The sequence below is a fragment of the Bubalus bubalis genome, chromosome X (assembly GCF_019923935.1).
Source record: "Bubalus bubalis isolate 160015118507 breed Murrah chromosome X, NDDB_SH_1, whole genome shotgun sequence".
In the NCBI taxonomy this organism is placed as follows: domain Eukaryota; kingdom Metazoa; phylum Chordata; class Mammalia; order Artiodactyla; family Bovidae; genus Bubalus; species Bubalus bubalis.
The window spans coordinates 89,603,689-89,614,440 of NC_059181.1; positions in this window are offsets into that span (position 1 = coordinate 89,603,689).

Here is a 10,752-nt window from a genome sequence, read left to right on the forward strand (position 1 = left end):
AGAGGAGCCTGGTGGGCTATAGTCCATGGGGTCACAAAGAGTTGAATGTAATTGAGCACAGCTCCAATAAGATGAGTGGTTTAATACAGAGTATTTTTTGTTATTATTTTATATTTATTATTTTTTGTTTTTAGGCAGCAATTAAGGGCCACTTTACTTTTTTATTTATTTTTTAGTTTTTGGCTGGGCTGTGTCCTTGTTGCCATACTCCAGCCTTCTCTAGTTTCAGCGAGTGGGGGCTACTCTTCTTTGCGGTGTGCATGCTTCTCATTGTGGTGGCTTCTCTCATTGTGGAGCATGGGCTTTAGTAGTTGTGTTGCATGGGCTTTGTTGCTCTGCAACACGTGGCATCTTCCTGGACAAGGGATTGAACTCATGTGCCTTGCATTGGCAGTCAGATTCTTAACCACTGGGCCACCAGGGAAGTCTGAGTACATAGAGCTTTGAACCAGACTCTCTGGGTTTTAATCCTGGTTCTACAATTTGTTAGCTCTATAACCTTGAGCAAGTTGCTTTCTCCGTTTCTCAGTTTTCTTATTTGTAAAATGGGGATGATATTTATTGTATCATAAGTTCAGTTCAGTTCAGTCACTCAGTCGTGTCCAACTCTTTGTGACCCCATGGACTGCAGCACTCCAGGCCTCCCTGTCCATCACCAGCTTGAAAGGTTGTTGCTGAACCATGAAAAGACACTGGGATTCTTGGCTTCTGGAGGAGAAGTATTCAATCTGGGGCCAGAGACGAGGCTTGATCGCTCAGAGCTTTTGTGTAATAAAGTTTTATTAAAGTATAAAGGAGATAGAGAAAGCTTCTGACATAGGCATCAGAAGGGAGCAGAAAGAGTGCCCCCCTGCTAGTCTTCAGCTGGATGTTGTATAGTCACTAGCAGTTTGTTAATGAAAGAAAGGAATGTCTTAAAACTCAGAATGGCACCAGGCCCCTCATCCATAAGATGTATTTTGGGATAATATTGGCACCAGATAAGTCATCTTGGGCCATAAAATTATTGACTTGAATCTTGTAGAAGGGCAGATTACCATACAAATAGTTTCATTTACATAGATTAGGGGAACAATATCTGAGTATAACATAATGGTTTGTCAAGTAGGTTCTGAGCCATTAGGCAGAACCAATGTGAAGACAGAGTCTGGGGTAAATGCATAGTACATCAACATAGCTTCAGACAAACATTTCCATAAGAAGAATGTATTGGTTAACTCAAGGTTTGAGTTAACTTCAGGTGGAACCAGGTGTCATTGTGGTGACACAGTATTTTAAGAGAAACCTCCTTTTAAATTTGTATAGAGAAGGGGAAAAAAATATATATCACTAGTTTGTTTCCTCATGCTGCTTAAGAGAGATAAAAATGTCTGACACTTGCAGCCTATTTCCTCCGTTTGGAGACCCCTGGCCTTCCTGCACGTTACCCTCTCAAGCTCCTGGAGCCTGCTCAAACTCATGTCCATTGAGTTGGTGATGCCATCCAACCATCTCATCCTCTTCTCTCACCTTCTCCAACCTGCAATCTTTCCCAGCATCAAGGTTGTTCAAATCAGTGAGTTCTTCGATCAGGTGTCCAAAGTATTGGAGTTTCAGCTTCAGTATCAGTCCTTCAAATGAACATTAAGGACTGATTTCCTTTAGGATGGACTGGTTGGATCTCCTTGCTGTCCAAGGGACTCTCAAAAGTCTTCTCGAACACCACAGTTCAAAAGCAACAATTCTTCAGTGCTCAGCTTTTTTTATAGTCCAACTCTCACATTCATACATGACTACTGGAAAATCCATAGCTTTGACTAGAGATACCTTTGTTGGCAAAGTAATGTCTCTGCTTTTTAATATGTGGACTAGGTTGGTCATAACTTTTCTTCCAAGAAGCAAGCATCTTTTAATTTCATGGATGCAGTCACCATCTGCAGTGATTTTGGAGTCCCCCAAAATAAAGTCTGTCACTGTTTCCACTGTTTCCTCATCTATTTGCCATGAAGGGATGGGACTGGATGCCATGATCTTCATTTTCTGAATGTTAAGTTGTTTGTTTTTATATTTTTTAAAATTTATTTTAATTGGAGGCCAATTACTTTACAATATTGTAGTGGTTTTTGCCATACATTCACATGAATCAGCCATGGGTGTACATGTGTTCCCCATCCTTAACCTCCCTCCCACCCCCCTCCCCATCCCATCCCTCAGGGTCATCCCAGTGCACCAGCCCTGAGCACCCTGTCTCATGCATCGAACCTGGACTGGCAATCTGTTTCACATATGATAATATGCATGTTTCAATGCTATTCTCAAATCATCCCACCCTCGCCTTCTCCCACAGAGTCCAAAAGTCTGTTCTTTACATCTGTGTCTGTTTCGCTGTCTCGCATATAGGGTCATCGTTACCATCTTTCTAAATTCCACATATATGCATTAATATACTGTATTGGTGTTTTTCTTTCTGACTTACTTCACTCTGTATAATAGGATCCAGTTTCATCCACCTCATTAGAACTGATTTAAATGCATTCTATTTAACAGCTGAGTAATATTCCATTGTGTACCACAGCTTTCTTATCCATTCGTCTGCCGATGGACATCTAGGTTGCTTCCATGTCCTGGCTATTGTAAACAGTGCTACAATGAACATTGGGGTAAATGTGTCTCTTTCAATTCTGGTTTCCTCGGTGTGTATGCCTAGCAGTGGGATTGCTGGGTCATATGGCAGTTCTATTTCCAGTTTTTTAAGGAATCTCCACACTGTTCTCCATAGTGACTGTACTAGTTTGCACTCCCACCAACAGTGTAAGAAGCTTCCTTTTTCTCTGCACCCTCTCCAGCTTTTATTGTTTGTAGACTTTTTGATAGCAGCCATTCTGACTGGCATGAGATGGCACCTCATTGTGGGTTTGATTTGCATTTCTCTGATAATGAGTGATGTTGAGCATCTTTTCATGTGTTTGTTAGCCATCTGTATATTTTCTTTGGAGAAATGTCTGTTTAGTTCTTTGGCCCATTTTGATTGGGTCGCTTGTTTTTCTGAAATTGAGCTGCAGGAGGTGCTTGTATATTTTTGAGATTAATTCTTTGTCAGTTGCTTCATTTCCTATTATTCTCTCCCATTCTGAAGGCTGTCTTTTCACATTGCTTATAGTTTCCTTCGTTGTGCAAAAGCTTTTAAGTTTAATTAGATCCCATTGATTTATTTTTGGTTTTATTTCCATTACTCTGGGAGGTGGATCTTAGAGGATCCTGCTATGATTTATGTCAGAGAGCGTTTTGCCTATGCTTTCCTCTAGGAGTTTTATAGTTTTCTGGTCTTACATTTAGATCTTTAATCCATTTTGAGTTTATTTTTGTGTATGGTGTTAGAAAGTGTTCTAGTTTCATTCTTTTACAAGAGGTTGACCTGTTTTCCCAGCATCACTTGTTAAAGAGATTGTCTTTTCTCCATTGTATATTCTTGCCTCCTTTGTCAAAGATAAGGTGTCCATAGGTGTGTGGATTTATCCCTGGGCTTTCTGTTTTGTTCCATTGACTATGTTTCTGTCTTTGTGCCAGTACCATACTGACTTGATGACTGTAGATTTGTAGTATAGCCTGAAGTCAGGCAAGTTGATTCCTCCAGTTCCATTCTTCTTTCTCAAGATTGCTTTGGCTATTCGAGGTTTTTTGTATTTCCATACAAATTGTGAAATTGTTTGTTCTGTTCTCTGAAAAATACCGTTGGTAGCTTGATAGGGATTACATTGAATCTATGGATTGCTTTGGGTAGTATACTCATTTTCACTATATTGATTCTTCCAATCCATGAACATGATATATTTCTCCATCTATTTGTGTCATCTTTGATTTCTTTCATCAGTGTTTTAAAATGGCAACCCACTCCAGTACTCTTTCCTGGAGAATCCCATGGACGGAGGAGCCTGGTGCATGGGGTTGACAAAGAGTCGGACACAACTGAGAGATTTCACTTTCACTTTCACATATATAGGTCTTTTACTGCTTTAGGTAGATTTATTTCTAAGTATTTTATTCTTTTTGTTGCAGTGGTGAATGGAATTGTTTCCTTAATTTCTCTGTTTTCTCATTGTTAATGTATAGGAATGTAAGGGATTTATGTGTGTTAATTTTATATCCTGCAACTTTACTGTATTCATTGATTAGCTCTAGTAATTTTCTGGTGGAGTCTTTAGGGTTTTCTATGTAGAGGATCATGTCATCTGCAAACAGAGTTTTACTTCTTTTAAAATCTGGATTCCTTTTATTTCTTTTTCTTCTCTGATAGCTGTGGCTAAAACTTCCAAAACTATGTTAAATAGTAGTGGTGAGAGTGGGCATCCATGTCTTGTTCCTGACTTTAGGGGAAATGCTTTCAATTTTTCACCATTGAGGATAATATTTGCTGTGGGTTTATCATATAGCTTGTATTATGTTGAGTTATGGTCCTTCTATGCCTGCTTTCTGGAGGGTTTTTTTTTTTTTATCATAAATGGATGTTGAATTCTGTCAAAGGCTTTCTCTGCATCTATTGAGATAATCATATGGTTTTTATCTTTCAATTTGTTAATGTGGAGTATCACATTGATTGATTTGTGAACATTGAAGAGTCCTTGCATCCCTGGGATAAAGCCCACTTGGTCATGATGTATGATCTTTTTAATATGTTGTTGGATTCTGTTTGCTATAATTTTGTTAAGAATTTTTCATCTATGTTCATCAGTGATATTGGCCTGTAGTTTTCTTTTTATGTGGCATATTTGTCTGGTTTTGGTAGTAGGGTGTTGGTGGCCTCATAGAATGAGTTTGGAAGTTGACCTTCCTCTGCAATTTTCTGGAAGAGTTTGAGTAGGATAGGTGTTAGCTCTTCTTTAAATTTTTGGTAGAATTCACCTGTGAAGCCATCAGGTTTGTTTGTTGAAAGATTTCTGATTAAGGTTTCGATTTCTGTGCTTGTGATGGGTTTTTTAAGATTTTCTATTTCTTCCTGGTTCAGTTATGGAAAGTTATACTTTTCTAAGAATTTGTCCATTTGTTCCAAGTTGTCCATTTTATTGGCATATAGTTGCTGATCATAGTCTCTTATGATCTTTTGTTTTTCTCTGTTGTCTGTTGTGATTTCTCCATTTTTATTTCGAATTTTGTTGATTTGATTCCTCTCCCTTTGTTTCTTGATAAGTCTGGCTAATGATTTGTCTATTTTATTTATCTTTTCAAAAAACCAGTTTTTGGCTTTGTTGATTTTGGCTGTGGTCTCCTTTGTTTCTTTTGCAGTTATTTCTGCTCTAATTTTTAAGATTTCTTTCCTTCTGCTAACCATGGGGTGCTTCATTTCTTCTTTTTTCTAGTTGCTTTAGGTGTAGAGTTAGGTTATTTTTTTGCTTTCTCTCCTGTTTGTTGAGGTAGGCTTGTATGCTATGAACCTTCCCCTTAGCACTGCTTTTACTGAATCCCATAGGTTTTGGGTTGTTATATTTTCATTTTCATTTGTTTCTATGCATATTTTGATTTTTTTTTTATTTCTTCTGTGATTTGTTGGTTACTCAGATATTTGTTGTTTAGCCTTCAGGTTTGTATTCTTAATAGTTTTTTTTTTCCTGTAGTTTACATCTAATCTCACCACATTGTGATTAGAAAAGATGCTTGAGATGATTTCAATTTTTTTGAATTCACCAAGGCTACATTTATGGCCCAGGATGTGATCTATCCTGGAGAAGGTTCCATGTGCACTTCAGAAAAAGGTGAAATTCATTGTTTTAGGGTGAAATGTCCTATAGATATCAATTAGGTCTAACTGTAAATTGTATCATTTAAAGTTTGTGTTTCCTTGCTAATTTTCTGTTTAGTTGATCTATCCATAGGTGTGAGTGGGGTATTAAATTCTCCCACTATTATTGTGTTACTGTTAATTTTCCCTTTCATACTTGTTAGCATTTGCCTTATGTATTGAGGTGCTTCTATGTTGGGTGCATATATATTTATAATTGTTATATCTTCTTCTTGGATTGATCCTTTGATCATTATGTAGTGTCCTTCTTTGTCTCCTTTCCTGGCCTTTATTTCAAAGTCTATTTTATCTGATATGAGTATTGATACTCCTGCTTTCTTTTGGGCTCCATTTGCATGAAATAATTTTTTTCCAGCCCTTCACTTTCAGTCTGTATGTGTCCCTAGGTTTGAGGTGGATCTCTTGTTGGCAGCATATATAGGGGTCTTATTTTTGTATCCATTCAGCCAGTCTTTGTCTTTTTGTTGGGGCATTCAACCCATTGACATTTAAGGTAATTATTGATAAATATGGTCCCATTGCCATTTACTTTGTTGTTTTGGGTTTGAGTTTATAAACCTTTTTTTGTGTTTCCTGTCTAGAGAAGATCTTGTAGCATTTGTTGAAGAGCTGGTTTGGGAGTGCTGAATTCTCTGAGATTTTGCTTTTCTGTAATGCTTTTGATTTCTTCATATTTGAATGAGATCTTTGCTGGGTACAGTAATCTGGGTTGTAGGTTTTTCTTTTTCATCACTTTAAATATGTCATGCCATTCCCTTCTGGCTTGAAGAGTTTCTATTGAAAGATCAACTGTTATCCTTATGGGGATCCCCTTATGAGTTATTTGTTGCTTTTGCCTTGCTGCTTTTAATATTTGTTCTTTGTGTTTGATCTTTGTTAATTTGATAAATATGTGTCTTGGGGTGTTTCACCTTGGGTTTATCCTGTTTGGGACTCTCTGGGTCTCTTGGAGTCGGGTGGCTATTTCCTTCCTGATTTTAGGGTCCCTAAGTTTTCAACTATTATCTCCTCAAGTATTTTCTCATGGCCTTTCTTTTTGTCTTCTTCTTCTGGGAGTCCTATGATTTGAATGTTGGGGCGTTTCACATTGTCCCAGAATTCTCTGAGGTTGTCCTCATTTCTTTTAATTCTTTTTTCTTTTTTCTTCTCTGCTTTATTTATTTCTACCATTCTATCTTCCCCCTCACTTATCCTACCTTTTGCCTCTGTTATTCTACTGTTGTTTACCTCCAGAGTGCTTTTGATCTCAGTTACTGCAGTATTCATTATTGATTTACTCTTTTTTATTTCTTCTAGGTCCTTGTTAAACTTTTCTTGCATCATCTCAATCCTTGTCTCCAGACTATTTATCTGTAACTCAATTTGGTTTTCAAGATTTTGGATTATTTTTACTATCATTATTCTGAATTCTTTTTCAGGTAGACTCCCTATCTCTTCCTCTTTTGTTTGGTTTGGTGGGCTTTTATCATGTTCCTTTACCTGCTGAATATTTCTCTGCCTTTTCATCTTGTTTAGGTTGCTGTGTTTGGGGTGGTCTTTCTGTATGCTAGAAGTTTGTGGTTCCTCTTTATTGTGGAGTTTCCTCCCTGTGGGTGGGATTGGACGAGTGGCTTGTCAAGGTTTCCTGGTTAGGAAAGCTTGCATCGGTGTTCTGGGGGGTGGAGCTGGATATCTTCTCTCTGGAGTGCAATGAAGTGTCCAGTAGTGAGTTTTGAGGTGTCTATGGGTTTGGTGTGACTTTTGGCTACCTGTATTTTTGTGCCTGGGGTTATGTTCCTGCATTGTTGGAGAATTAGCTTGGTATGCCTTGCTCTGAAACTTGTTGGCTCTTGGGTGGAGCTTGGTTTCAGTGTAGATATGGAGGCTTTGGATGAGCTCTTGTCAATTAATGGTCCCTGGAGTCAGGAATTTTCTGGTGTTCTCAAGTTTTGGATTTAGGCCTCCTGCCTCTGGCTTTCAGTCTTTTTCTTACAGTAGCCTCAAGACTTCTTCATCCATACAGCACCGATGATAAAACATCTAGGTTAATGGTGAAAAGATTCTCCATAGTAGGGGACAACCAGAGAGATTCACAGAATTACATGGAGAAGAGAAGAGGGAGGATGGAGATAGAGGTGACCAGAAGGAGAAGAGAGGGAATCAAAAGGGGATAGAACAATCTAGCCAGTAATTAATTCCCTATTTGCTCTCCACAGTCTGGAACATCTAGAGAGATTCACAGAGTTCCATAGAGAAGAGAAGGAGGAAGAAGATAGAAGTGACCAGGAGGAGAGGAGGGTGAGTCAAAAAGAGAGAGGCCAATCTAGCCTGTGATCAGTTCCCTAAGTGTTCTCCACAGCCCGGAACACCCAAAGACATTCACAGAGTTAAGTAGAGAAGAGAAGGGGGAGGGAGGAGATAGAGGTGACCTGGGGAAGAAAAAGGAGAATCAAAATGGGAGAGAGCAGTGAAGCCAGTAGTCACACTCCTAAGTAAAAATGGGTACTGAAGATTGGATTCTTAAAAATACAGAATTGATAACAAATACCAAAAACCAAAGATTAAAAATCTACAGTAGAGGTTATACTCTCAAAAGTACAATATTAAAAAAAAAACAAAACAAAATCGCAAAAATTATATAAATATGTATATAAGAAACTTGCTTTAAAAACTGTTTTTTTTGCTATATAATAGTAGGTTTTAAAAATGAAAATTAAAGGAGTAATAAAGAACTTAAAAATAAAAAAAATAAAAAATGATAATAGTATCATATATCTACGAATTTCCCTGGAGCTGCTGAGGCCAGTGTGGGGTCAGTTCATTTTCAGATAATTCCTTGTTCCAGCTTTTACCTCTTCGCGAGGTCTATAGGTCCCTTCCAATGTAGCCAATGCTAACTACAGTGTTTTAATCTGTTATACCTGTCACTTCCAAAGCGGTTCCGTCTTCTTTGTTTATTATGGCTTCCTCTGTTTGCAAGTCTCTTCAGTATCTAACTTCTTCCCTGACACAAGGGAGCAAAGGTGGTCATTTATTTAGGCTCTCTTGTTTACTTGTGCTGCTGGGAGGGAGGAACACTGCAAACAAATATCACTGGCATGTGCAGAGTGCTTTCTATATCTGGGCCACACTGGGTTTGCCCCCGCTCACAGTGTGTGTGCTTTCCTGGTCTACACTGTTCAGGTTCCAGGTTGCTCTGCAGGGAAACTGTCTAAGGCCGTCCCTGGGTTGCGTGCACTTCCCAGGTCTAAGGCACTCAGGTTCAGGTTCTCGGGTACTCCACAAAGGCACAGACTCATTTGGGCCTGCATTTTGTGCCCTTCCCAGGTCCGAGCAGTTCAGGTGACCAGGTGCTTGGTGAGTAGTGCACTCTCCCCAGGTGGGACAGTGCATCTTATCACCTCCCCCATCCCAGCCGCTCGGTTTCCCAAGTGTGCAGCGGGAGTGCCGTCTCAGGTGTGCTGTGCGTCTCTTCTGGGGAGATGATCTCTGGCTGCAACCCTCCTGGTGGATGTCAACCATCCAGGATCCCAGGAAGACTTGGTTAGCAACTGGGAGCCTGCTCGCAGTTTGGTAGAGGATGCCATCTCTGGGGCCAGGTTTGCCCCTCGCCTTCCAGCTCTGGCTGTTGCCCACTTGCCTCCCTGCCTCTGGCGGGGGATGGGCTGATCTTCAGCTAGGTCTCCTCTGGTATTCGCTCAGTCCTTTTTTCTGTGAGCGGCCCTGCAGTGCCTTAGGTTAGAGCTTCTTGTGGGAAAGTTCTCTCTCTGTGTCTCTTTCCTCTTTTTTTCCTCTCTCTGGCTATCCCACAGTTTGGGTTGCTATCTCACATTAGCTCCCTCAGATTGCCCTCAGGGCATTCAGGCCTGGTTCTTACCCTAAGCAATGCAGCCCGCACCTCCCTGTTCAGCCCCCACTTGCTGTTGGCCAACACAAGCATCTGGGCTACTTCTCCGCTGATAGTTGCGGTTAGGCATGTAATCTGTGGGCTTTATTTGTTTATTTTTTCCTCTCGGTTATATTGCCCTCTGAGATTCCAGAGCTCCCCACAGACCCACTGGTGAGAGGGTTTCCAGGTGTTTGGAAGATTCTCCTCTTTTACAACTCCCTCCCTGGGACTGGTCTCCATTCCTTACTCTTTTGCCTCTCTTTTTATCTTTTATATTTTGTCCTACCTCCTCTTGAAGACAATGGGCTGCCTTTTTGGGTGCCTGGTGTCCTCCACCAGCGTTCAGAAGTTGTTTTGTGTTAATTGTTCAGCGTTCAAATGATCTTTCGATGAATTTGTAGGGGATAAAGTGGTCTCCCCATCCTATTCCTCTGCCATCTTAGGACCGCCACCCTGAATGTTAAGTTTTAAGGCAACTTTTTCACTCTTCTCTATTTTATCTCTCCTCTAACTTTTCCACTCTTCTCTATCACTATATTCTATCTTACATGGTACTAAAATGCTTAAAGCAGTGTCTGGTAAATATTATGTTGTATGTAGGTGTTCTTAAATTTGTTTCCATCTTTGGCTAGCTGCATGTGGTATATAGATGTGTGCATACTCAGTTGCTAAGTCGTGTCTTACTTTTTGTGACCCCATGAGCTATAGCCCACAGGGCTCCTCTGCCCTTGGAATTTCCCAGGCAAGAATACTGGAGTGGGTTGCCATTTTCTTCTCCAGGGGATTTTCCTGACCCAGGGATCAAACCCATGTCTCCTGCATCTCCTACACTGGCAGACAGATTCTTTACCACTGAGCCATTGTGGATGTCATTGTGGTATATAGATACCCTGAGTGAATTCTTAGCCAAAGCATCCCTATTCTTCTGGCACTTTTCCCAGTTCTCAGGACAATATGCACATCCTAGAAGATGAGCAGAGTGGGAAGAGATATTCCTGAGATGAGTTTCTCTGTGAGGTGGGAAGAGGGGAATTTGGCCCGAGGGTTTTCCTCATTCATATTTGATTTCACAGGGTAGAAGGAATGCCTGGCTGATGATCCTCTGGGGTGG